The 12,690-nt window shown below is 37.6% G+C and overlaps 1 pseudogene; it reads right to left on the bottom strand.

Moving 5' to 3' along the window:
* Positions 1–9,368: 9,368 nt before the first annotated feature.
* On the bottom strand, positions 9,369–11,015 carry LOC100920061 (annotated as a pseudogene).
* Between the last annotated feature and the right edge of the window lie 1,675 nt (positions 11,016–12,690).

Here is a 12,690-nt window from a genome sequence, read left to right as displayed (position 1 = left end):
TTGGCTGGATTAGGCTTTCTACCTTATTGCAAAAGTTAAACAACAAATCCTCATTTGTGATTTGTGGGATCACAGACTTCATCCAAGTCCACAATGGCAACATGGCAATCTTTCTTGGAAGATCCTGGTGCCAATGATTTGTGTTGAGAGGACTGTATTTTTCTATAGCAGTTTCTCATCTTGATTTGTGCTATAAATAAAAATGTTCTTATCAACACCAACTTCACATAGTTTTACCTTTTGATATTTTATGCCAGTACATATATTTGTGTGCATGTATGTAAATAATATGGTCACTCTCCAAATCTATTGAAGAAACAGAAAAGGAAGTTATAGTCATTGTGAAATGGTTAAATATCAAAAAGTGATAGATTTTTTAGTGGAAATGATACTAAAGAAGAGACATTATCATCTGCTTTGCTGCTGCACCCCAAGGACCGTGGAAACCTTTTCCATTTGATTTGGAGCTGAAAGCTTCCATGTGTGTTGTCTCTCCCTTTAGAGGGTGAGTTCCTTGAGATCAGGGACTATTTTGATTTTCTATTTGTACCCCCCAAGGTTTAACACAGTGCTTTGTACATAATAACTGCACTCATTCGTTTATTCATTCATTCATTCTTAGCCTTATCACCATGTATGGTATTTTGAACAGGATGAAATGTAAGCTATAGCACAAGAGCCCCTGAGGATAACTGTAACATTTATTAAAAGCACAAGACAGTATAACTTAGCAAGGCAAACTCTACCTTGGAATGACTCTAGTTACAAGAAAAAGCTGTTCCCAGTGGGAGAGAAGAAGTAGAAAACATACAGTTTGGTTTAGGGAAATGACATTACAAACTGATATACACATGTCTATAGGGAGCTATTGGTTCTCTACATCTTTTTAAAGGAATGCTGCTGTGATCATGATCAAGATTTTTTAAAATTTCTTTTTAAAATTTTATTTATTGGGCTTGTATCCCACAGAGATCTTAAAGGAGGGAAAAGGACCCACATGTGCAAAAATGTTTGTGGCAGCACTTTTTGTGGTGGTGAGAAACTGGAAACTGATGGATGCTCATCCATTGGAGAATAGCTGAATAAATTGTGGTATATGAATGTTATGGAATATTATTGTTCTGTAAGAAATGACTAGCAGGAGGATTTCAGAAAGGCCTGAAGAGACTTCCATGAACCAATGCTGCGTGAAATGAGCAGAACCAGGAGATCATTGTACACGGGAATAATAAGATTATATGATGATCAACACTGATGGACATGATTCTTTTCAGATTCAGGCCAATTTCAATGGTCTTGTGATGGAGAGAGTCCATCAGAGACTGGAAAGAGGACTGTGGGAACTCAGTATGGACCACAACATAACATTTTCACTCTTTTTATTGTTGCTTGCTTGCATTTTGTTCTTATTCACTTTCTTTCCTTTTTGATCTCATTTTTCTTGTGCAACAAGAGAATTGTATAAATGTTTAACATATTTTAACATGTCTAACATATATTGTGTTACTTGCCATCTAGGGGAGGGGGTGGGAGGAAGGAGGGAAAAATCTGAAACACAAGGCTATGCAAGGATCAATATTGAAAAAATTATCCATGCAAATGTTTTGAAAACAGAAAGCTTCTAAATAAATAAATACGAAAAGAAATATTTTATTTATGTTCTCTTCATTTTTCACATAACTGTAACTTTCAAATGACTCCTCTCTCTACACCCAATGCCATCCCAAGAACTCTTCATTGTAAAAAAAATAAATGCATTCAGAAAAACAAATGATGTGCAATTCTTCTATACATATTTCCACATTTAATGGCTGCACAAGAAAAATCATATCAAAAAGGTAAAAAATGAGAAAGAAAACAAAAGACAAACAACCACAATAAAAGTGAAAATACTATCTTATGATCCACACTCAGTTCCCACAGTCCTCTTTCTGGGTATTGATGGCTTTCTCCATCATAAGTGCATTGAAACTGGCCTGAATCATCTCATTGTTGAAAAGAGCTGCATCCATCAGAACTGATCATCACATACTCTTGCTGTTGCCATGTCCAATGATCTTCTGGTTCTATCCACTTCATTTAGCATCAGTTCATAATTAAGTCTCTCCAGGCCTTTTTGAAGAAAGTTTTGTTTGTTGTTTGTTTTTTTTTAAGTTATTTACTTTTAAGAATCTTAATTTCTTTTTTTATTATAACTTTTTATTGATAGAACATATGCCTGGGTAATTTTTTACAACATTATCCCTTGTACTCACTTTTGTTCCCACTCTTCCCCTCCCTGCCTCCACCCCCTCCCCCAGATGGCAAGCAGTCCTATACATGTTAAATATGTCACAGTATATCCTAGATACAATGTATGTGTGCAGAACCGAACAGTTCTCTTGTTGCTCAGGGAGAATTGGATTCAGAAGGTAAAAATAACCCGGGAAGAAAAACAAAAATGCAAATAGTTTACATTCATTTCCCAGTGTTCCTTCTCTGGGTGTAGTAGCTGCTTCTGCCCATCATTGATCAATTGGAACTGAATTAGATCTTCTCTTTGTCGAATACATCCACTTCCATCAGAATACATCCTCATACAGTATTGTTGTTGAAGTATATAATGATCTCCTGGTTCTGCTCATTTCACTCAGCATCCGTTCGTGTAAGTCTCTCCAAGCCTCTCTGTATTCATCCTGCTAGTCATTTAAGAAGCTTAATTTCAACTGGAAAACACAATGGAAACAAATAAATACAAGATAATGGGGAGAGAAAAGGCACTAACAACTAGGAAAATTAGGAAAACTTTTTTTAATAATACATACTTATATAGCACCTTAAGATTTGTAAACTCTGCATTCTTTATTTCATTTGATTTTCACAACAGCACTGTGAGCTGCTACATGTAGTATTATAATTTTATAGAGTAAGAAAATGAAGTTCAAAAACTTTAAGTGACTTGATCAAGATTATATAACATGAAAATTTTCAAAAAAAATTTTAATTCCAGTTCAGCCACTCATTATTTGTAGATAGTAATTTCTCGGTGCCTCAGTTTTCTCTTTTTTATGGAAGAGTCTAAAAACTTAATTACCTCCTGATAAAAGGCTGTTATCCTGGAGTGTAAGACAATGGTCTTTTCTTTTTATTATGGAATATAATTATTGAGGGGGAACTAAAGGGAGAGGAAAATGACCATATAAATACCACAGGAAGAATACAATGTGAAGAGTATGAGAAGTTAGGTTTCCACAGATATTGTCAAAACAGGATGAGGGGAGGGGTGAAGTGTCTTTACTCATCCTCTGTCTGTCTGTCTTTCTTTATATCTGTTTCTGTCTCTGTCTGTCTGTTTCTGTGTCTCTCTCTGTCTCTATTTCTCTGTCTGCTTCTCTGTTTCCCTATCTCTCTGTCTCTCTCTTTGTCACTGTCTGTGTCTCTGTCTTTGTCTATCTCCCTATACACATCTCCCTATGCATATAAACATATATTCATGTCTACACTGTGTGACTCAAGTTACTGGCTAAGCAACAAAAGTCCTAAGGAAGGGGCTCAGGCTTAAACCGGCCCAAATCAGTTAGGGACAATGACAGAACACAAGCTTTTCGACAAATGCAATGGATGAAAATCTAGGATTGTAAATCCGACCTGTCGGAACTCTGCCTGTAAATCCGACCAATCCGAACCCTGAAGGGAGGGATAAGGAATGGAACTAACAGTATATAAAGCTTGCTCCTGCGTCTGTGTCCCATGTGTCTCTGGCCAGTGAGCACACCGCCTTCTCATGAGAATTGCTGAATAAAGGCTTCTTCTCGCACTCTAAACGAGGGCCGGTTGTGCCGCTGCCGCCAGAGCCTCTTGCCATGGGGAAGCAGTGGGCAGAGCAATGGGCTTCCTCCCCACCCCTGCTCAGTACCACAGAACCTCTTGATACCAGCTAGCATGGAGCATAAACGTGGGCTTGTCTTGACGAGAGGGGTAAAGTGGGTAGAATAAGAACAGTGCTCTTTTCACTTATATTATTACCTCAGAGAGACTAGAAGTTCTTTCAAAATTTAATTAAATCCCTGCGACCTAGTCAAATGCTATATAATTGAGATGACCAGTCTTTGTCCCAGGAAAGGGATGGGGAAACATCCCTCTGACTTGGGTAGGAAGGTAGGGCACTATGAGTATTATCAAATATCAAATAAACTCATGATTTTTCTTCACTGTTTTTCTGATTCAAGAATATATTCATTTCTGCAAGGGTGAAGGAATCACAGGCTTTCTATCTCTGTGTCTCTGTCTCTGTGTGTGTGTGTCACTATCTATCTCTGTCTCTATCTTTGTCTCTGTCACTATCTGTCTCTCTATCTTGCTATCTCTTTGTCTCTGTATGTCACTCTTGTCTCTGTCTCTATTTCTATTTGTCTGGCTCTATCTCTCTGTCTCTGACTTTCTCTATGTCTGTCTTTGTCTCTTTCCCTATACATATATATGTATGTGTATAAACATAAACATACAAATGTGTGCATAAACATATCTGCAAGGCTGTGTGTGTATGGAAGGCACCTTAAAAGTCAGAGTCCAGCATACATTTTACATTGAGCCAGCTAGGGGATGGACAGGGTGCTCAGGAAGAACTGAGACCAAATCTAGTTTCAGAGGGCTGTGTGACTCTGAACAAGTCACTTACCTCATCTGCCTCAGTTTCCTCAATAGTAAAAGGAAGATAATAAGAGCACCTATCTGCCAGGAATGTGAAAATCAAATGAGATATTTGTAAAGTACTTAACACAGGGGCCCGGGACATAGCAGGTATTTGGTAAATGCTTGTTTTTTCCCTTCCCTCTACAGGAAGAAACAAAAGTCCATAAAGTTTAAGTGACATGCCCAGGATCACACAAGTCATAAGTGCCTGAAGTGTATTTCAAATTCCTGACTCCAAATCCAATGCTCTCTCCATTATATATGTTTCTTCTTGAGATATAACTATGATGTAAAAACAATCCCTCCATTTTGTTTCTAAAAAATAAAAAAAGCTCACAGAGTCTACACTAGAGAATAAATATAAAGAGTATTCTTACTAAAGCAACATGAGGGAAATAAGGTTTGAAAAAATTCCTCAAGAAGCCATTTTGTACATTCTAATTATAATTTTTTTTTTTTTTTTTTGCTTTTTGTTGAGGCGATTGGGGTTAAGTGGTTTTCCCAGGGTCACAAAGCTAGTAACGGCTAAGTGTTTGAGATCAGACTTGAACTCCGGTCCTCCTGACTTCAGGGCTGGTGCTCTAATCACTGCACCACCTCGCCACCCCTGTACATTCTAATTCTTGCCCTCTTGTCTTCCTCATGCTTCTAAGGCCTGGGATGCCTTCCCTCACCATTGCAGCACTGAAAGAATTTCCTTAGCTTCCTTCAAGGTAGGATGCCTTCCCTCTTTGACCCAGGTGATAGTATTCTCTACCTCCACAAATCACCTTGTATTAGTTTGCTTGCTGTATTACTCAACAGGATGCAAGCTCCTTGAGAGCAGGCAAGAAAGGCAAGGACTATTGGGGGAGGGTGGATTGCCTCCAGATCCCAAGGCCTAACCCCTTGTTTTCTTCGCAGTGGGATCCACTGAAATAAATGCTTTCAAAATCTGATCAAAAGCCTATTTCCATTGAGAAGCTCAGCTTGAAGCCAGCACTGGGCCATAGACAGAGGTTGTATCAGTTTCCCCTCTTTCTAAACTTCCAAACAGAAGTCTTTTGTCTCATGGCATTCAAATGAAAATTCACCTTTCCATCCTTTGTTCATCTAGCCCGGAGATTTATATCCCAGTGCTCTAATCTGTTTATTGACCAAAAGATCAGCCTGTTATTTGTAATAGAAAAGTAAAGTGAGCTGCCAGTGCTCTACAATTTCTGGTAGAAATGAAGAATATCGATCCAATTACTTTTGCGAGCCCATATTTAATTTATTTTTGTCATTTGGATTACATATTTTTGAAAATGTTTACTTTCTTCTGGCTTACACCTAAACTTTGTGGTTCTATTAAGCAATTTCACCATGAAATTATCTTGTCGGCAACGATGGAAACTAAGTGATACTTTCAATTGATGGTCTTTTTGTTGGCAGTTCTTACCACTCTCCTTTGTCTACAAGGCAAGGTAGGTCATCTAATTAAAATGCATTTAATTGAGCATCTATCTTCATACTTACAGAGATTATTTCTTTTCTTAGTCTTTGCATGAATGAATGTAGCACTTATTAAGTAGTTATTATGGGCTAAGCTCTAAAGATACAAACAAAAAAGGTAGTTAATGTTCTCAAGAAGCTCTTCTTCTATGGGATGCAGAGTTGACATACATATGGAAGATTTCAGCCGCAAGTCAGATTGAAAGGTCCTGTGGTCCTTAAGATAAAACAACAAAACAGATGATAATCTCTCTCTCTCTCTCTCTCTCTCTCTCTCTCTCTCTCTCTCTCTCTCTCTCTCTCTCTCTCTCTCCTCCCTCCCCCCCTCTCTCTTTCTGAGAAAATTGGGGTTAAGTCCCCAGGGTCACATAGCTAGAAAGTGTTAAGTGTCTGAGACCACATTTGAACGCATGTCCTCCTGATTTCAGGGCTGGTGCTCTATCCACTGAGCCATCTAGCTGCCCCTAATGTCTCTTTTTAAATGTCATTTCCACTGACAAAAATATCAGCTTCTGAGGTTGACTCATTTGATAGTGTCAAGGACCCTGGAGAGAACTTTCTTTTCTCAGTCTTCAATAGATGTGGCTATAGGCCTATAGTTTCCAGGCTACATCTCCGGGGGAGTTGCTTCCCAGGATGATGGCTTATGGTCTTAGGCTGTGTCTGTTAGGGTCTAAAAGGAGCTGGTAAGGTAGTGCTGCTGGTGGTGATTTGACATGTCTGAACATATATTCAGTTTGTCTCTTCCCCAAAGTACCTGTTGCCTCATTTAGCCCTGCTTGTCTCCCCTGTGGGTAGCACTTGAGAGTAATGTCTACACAGTTGTTTACCTGGATGATGGCAATAAGGCAAGGCTGGACTCCCAGGACTGCTGGTGTAAGGGGATGCTGCCCCTCTGGGGCTCTTGATTCTGATGGCAGTGGTGAGGAAGATGAGCCCTGCTCCACATGACTTCCACCCTCCCAAGATACCTTGGGGTTTACTGGCTAGATTTCTTTCTTAAGAACCAGTCCTTAAACCAAAAATGATCTGATTCTCATTGGCCACCAATAAGCCCCAGGCCAAGCCCTATTTGGTCATTGTTTGAATCCGCAGTGGCTCAGATTGAATGTAAAAAGCAATCATTTCTGCTTTGGCCAGAAACTATGAGAATGTTCTCCCAGATTTATTTATTTAAATTTAAATTTTTTTTTGGGGGGGGGAGATTAGGTGGAGGAAATTCTTTGCCTCAATTGGTACCTAGTCTTTAATTACTGAGTGAGTGCAGCTTCAGTCACACTGAGACCTTTTGAAGACCTTAGCTTAAAAACGCCAAGGTCTCCCACTGACTCCAGGGCCATCTCCAGTTGTCCTATCTATATCTGGCCACTAGACTCAGATGGTTCTGGATGGGAAAGTGAGGTTGGTGACCTTGCCCAGCCTTCCCTCACTTAAATCCAGCTCACTTGTATGTCATGGCATCCCCTTCCTGACGTCATGATCCTCTTGGAGAACAAAGAACAAACAACAAGAACCCAGGCATAAAATGGGTGTTATTGATTATTGATACTTCCAATAACCAAAGCTGTACCTTGTACACATGCACTCAATAAATAAGTGTTGATGATATAGTGCCGTGCTAAGTATTATTTGTGTGAGTTACATAGTTCTTGCACCGTTGTAGTTAAACTATGACAGACAATATTTTTTCAGTTTCTTATTTTGGGGTCACACTCAAATAGAAGGTTATTATTGCAATTTCAAAGTAGGTGTAACGTACTACTGGGCTTATATCCCAAAGAGATCATAAAGAAGGGAAAGGGACCTGTATGTGCACGAATGTTTGTGGCAGCCCTTTTTGTAGTGGCTAGAAACTGGAAACTGAATGGATGTCCATCAGTTGGAGAATGGCTGAATAAATTGTGGTATATGAATATTATGGAATATTATTGTTCTGTAAGAAATGACCAACAGGATGATTTCAGAAAGGCCTGGAGAGACTTACACGAACTGATGCTGAGTGAAATGAGCAGGACCAGGAGATCATTATATATTTCAACAACAATACTATATGATGACCAGTTCTGATGGACCTGGCCATCCTCAGCAATGAGATCAACCAAATCATTTCCAATAGAGCAGTAATGAACTGAACCAGCTACGCCCAGAGAAAGAACTCTGGGAAATGACTAAAAACCATTACATTGAATTCCCAATCCCTATATTTAGGCCCACCTGCATTTTTGATTTCCTTCACAAGCTAATTGTACAATATTTCAGAGTCTGATTCTTTTTGTACAGCAAAATAACAGTTTGGTCATGTATACTTATTGTGTATCTAATTTATATTTTAATATATTTAACATCTACTGGTCATCCTGCCATCTGGGGGAGGGGGTGGGGGTAAGAGGTGAAAAATTGGAACAAGAGGTTTGGCAATTGTTAATGCTGTAAAGTTACCCATGCATATAACCTGTAAATAAAAGGCTATTAAATAAAAATAAAAAAATAAAATAAAATAAAAAGTAGGTGTAACATGAGAAGTTTCTGTGATTATGTCAAAAAGACTGTGAAGGCTCTAAGTAGAGGTTGAATGACCTATTGGGGATGTTGAAAAGATCCAAGTTAGACTAGATAAATTCCGAGATCTCCTTCAACTCTGAAGAGTCATTCATTTTATTACTCTAAGTTTATATTTCATTTGAATATTTAGAATATATTTTCTTTGTCAAAGGTCCATAGGATGGAAATGTTCCAGTTACCAGAAGATCAAAAATGACAATTCAGTGTATGTAATATGACCCCAAATGCCTTTCCAAAAGTTTTCGTTCGTTAAACTAGCAAAAATTTTTGTAAGTGTTCACTCGAAAAATAAAACAATTACTTCAAAATAGAGTTTTTCTTATAAAAGAATAACTAGATATACACGTGAACACTTTTTTTGGCCAGAACTTCTCCCCTATCACATAATGGTATTTTTTCCAATTAAATATAATTTTCAACATTTACTTTTATGAGATTTTTGAATTCCATTTTTTTCTTCTTACTCCCTCCTTCCTCCTTCCTCAGATGGCAAATAATTTGAAATCGGTTGTTCATGTGCAATCATATTAAGCATATTTCCACATTAGTCATGTTGTACACACATTTACATAACTGAAGTTGCAGAAAAACAGAATCCTCAGGATAATACATCTCTCCCCTCCCTAATACATTATAAACTAAACTTTTAGAAAAAGTCACAATCATCGTCCCCCAAAACTAACTGCTTCTAAGATTCACTAAATGTTGTATGTGTTTTCTCTCTATTGTTTGGCATAAATATTTGCCTCCCTTTTCTGTACCCATCATCTAACTAAAGCCTTTTTTTGTTTGTTTGTTTACTCAATTGGCAGTTCACCTTCTGTTTCACCATTTTCAGAGGAATTGTCGCACAGCATACAATACCGCTTGCAGAAGTAACACTCTCAGTTCTTGCTCTATGTTGAGTAATTTGTTCCAAGTTTTCATCCCTGAAAGGCCTGAGTTCTTTGTTTAATACTGACAAGTTAACCAGATCAGGACATTCGTCTTCATATTCCATAGAATCAGCAGGAATTTCTCCTTGATGCATTTGATCTTCTCCCCTGGTAATATTTTCCGTGCTATTTTCCTCTTCATGAAAATCAGTTTCAGAATGTTTTGTGCAACTTCTCCTTTTCCCTTCAACAATATCTCCCTGAATTTCTCCTAACCAGTGGATGAATTCAGTCACTTCAAAATACTTTTCATGATGCTTATCCTTGGACAGTGCATCTGTATTCCTTTGTACCAGGTCTTCAGAAGCACTCGTTTTAGAATCATTTGATTTATCTATGAAGTTTCTTCCATTTTCTAACTTAGTCATCTTTACCCTCTATGTAAGTTTTTCAAATGATGAAGGACATTTAGATCTTTTATCTCTTTCAACATTCTCATTGTCAGGACCTACAGGATAAAGTAGTTTATTGTCTTCCTGTATTTCTTTTGTATATTCACTGACAGATATTTCTACATCAAGAGAGTCCTCCTTCCTAATATCTCTGAAGTTTGGTTAAAATTCACTTTCATAATTGAAACATCTTAGGAAGAAATCTCTAATGCCTATTTGGTATTTGGATGAGATGTTGACTATTTGTGGGAAGTCAATCATGGTTTTCTGGTCATCTGTATCCAAAATTAGATTGGATTCATTGAAATCACCATGAATTAGTCCATGATTGGCAAGTTCAATAATTAGTTCCATGGATTCATTATATACTATGGCAGAATCTTCAATATGATATATCTGGCACATTTATGAGTTTCTGCATGTTGATTATAATCAATTAGTTTCGGAACTGGACATTTCCTCTCATAAAATGCCTCCATATAGGCAAATTCCTCCATGACAGATAAATGAGATAAACAAAGTCATGATATCTTATGTCTGTACTTGTGATAATAGCATTTGTTTTTCAAATTATGAAATAGTCTTTCCCAGTTTGTGAATTTTTAGTGTAAACTGTTGCTCCTCTTTGTTTGCAACAATGTAAATATCCAATTTTTTTGCCAAAACTCATCTGATTTCCAACAAAATCAAACCTGTCTTGAAGAAACCTGCCTTGGAGAAAGTGCTTTCAAAGTGAGGTAATCATAATCTCTATTTGTCGATTGAGAACCTTGGACAATTTAAGTTCATTCATAAGTTGAGTTGATATTTCACCAGTTTTCTCAAAAGCTTATTACAAGCACCATGTTAAAGGCTAGCAATGGAGAAAACCAAACTAGAAGATTTGATGATTTTTCATGCCCATTTCAACTGTAGTCAGAACCCCGAGGCCATCCCATGTCAGGTAATAGAACCTGACCACATTCACCTTCTCCATGGCTGCTCCAAGAGACAACTAGTACCAACAGTCCTGTCAGGGGGGGCTTCCTGTAAATGAGAGGGACAACCTCTTCTCCACAGGTAGCAGCAAAACAATGGTAAACAACCTTGAAGTAGGTTGCACTCAATGACTCTCCATACACTTACTACTCTGAGATCTTTCTCTTTTTCTTAGATAGTATTTTCTTTTTCCAATTACATATAAAGATAATTTGCAACATTCATTTTTGAAAAATTTTGAGTTATAATATTCTGAGGTTCTTACAAGTTAAAAAGTATCCCCAGAAGGAAAAGGAGTATATTCTAGTGGGGTGAGGAAAGGGAAAAGGATAGAAAGTAAGCAACTATCTATAAGTATATAAAGGGATAAATTTCACATTTAACTACTTTAGTGAGTCTGTCAAGTTGTCTTTTGCTTAGGGCTAATAGTGATATTTTTGGATCAAATAAAAAATGTTTGTAAAGCACTTTGCAAATGTTAAAGCAATATACAGGATACAGTGCTGGGCCTGAAGTCAAGAAAACCTTAGTTCAAATACAACCTCAGATATTTACTAGATCTGTGATACAGCCTTCTCTGTCTACCTCATTTCCTCATCTATAAATGGAACATACCTCGGTTATTGTGAGAATCAAATAACATAAAATTTGTCAGGCTCACACTTTTTGTGGTTGTTCAGTCGTGTATAACTCTTCATGACCCCATTTGGGGTTTTCTGGGCAAAAATACTGGAATAGATTGTCTTTCCTTCTCCAGCCCATTTTACAGATGAGGAAACTGAGGCAAACAAGATGAAGTGACTTGACCAGGCTCACACAGATAGGAATTATCTTCCTGACTCCAGATCTGGTGGATACAGTGCCACTGTATCCACTCAGCTGCCCCAAAAGTACACATAGGAGATGTTAATAAATGCTTGTGTTCCCCACCACTATCACACACACACACACACACACATACACACACACACACACACACACACACACACACACACACAGACATACTCACACAAGTCTTAGGGCAGTTTTAAGCTTTAATAGTTTGAAATTGGTCTAAGACTTTTAGGACACCCTATATAAATGTGAATCACTATTTTCCCCACAATTATCTCCTTTCTCCCACATTTTTATGGGTTTGAGCAAGAAGTGATCTGATGATAGGTTACTATCCCACTGTTAATAGTTATATGTTCTGCATTATAATTAATGTTATATAAATATTACATATTTATTATATTATAAATATGAATATATAGTTAATGTTCTGCAGACTATTTATTATGGGGGTGGATGAAATAAACTGCCTTTTGTATTGTGATATTAACTTCTCTTCCAGAGATGTCCTGAAAAGCATTTTTAGGACAACTCTAGTAGTAGTCAGGATGGCATGTATTTCATTTTGTTACCTCATGGTTCTAACCTCTGTCTCTAAGTCTCTACATTTTGAAAGCTTTTCATTTCAAGTAGTTTGTAATGAAACTATATGTATTTGGAAAAATCTATGAAAAATGTCATTCTTAAATTTTTATGGATCACTGTAATATCTGGATGATTTTCTTCATTGCTCTCACAGCTGTACTTCTGGCTCCCTTTGCTACCAGGACTCAGCCGCCTTCTTACCCTAGAACATCCTTCCATCACTTTGCCAGTCCCCTTCTCACACTGGGGATTTCTTTCCT

This window comes from Sarcophilus harrisii, chromosome 6 (assembly GCF_902635505.1).
Source record: "Sarcophilus harrisii chromosome 6, mSarHar1.11, whole genome shotgun sequence".
Taxonomy (NCBI): domain Eukaryota; kingdom Metazoa; phylum Chordata; class Mammalia; order Dasyuromorphia; family Dasyuridae; genus Sarcophilus; species Sarcophilus harrisii.
The sequence above is the reverse complement of the archived record's forward strand: the minus strand, read 5'-3'. Positions and strand labels throughout refer to the sequence as shown.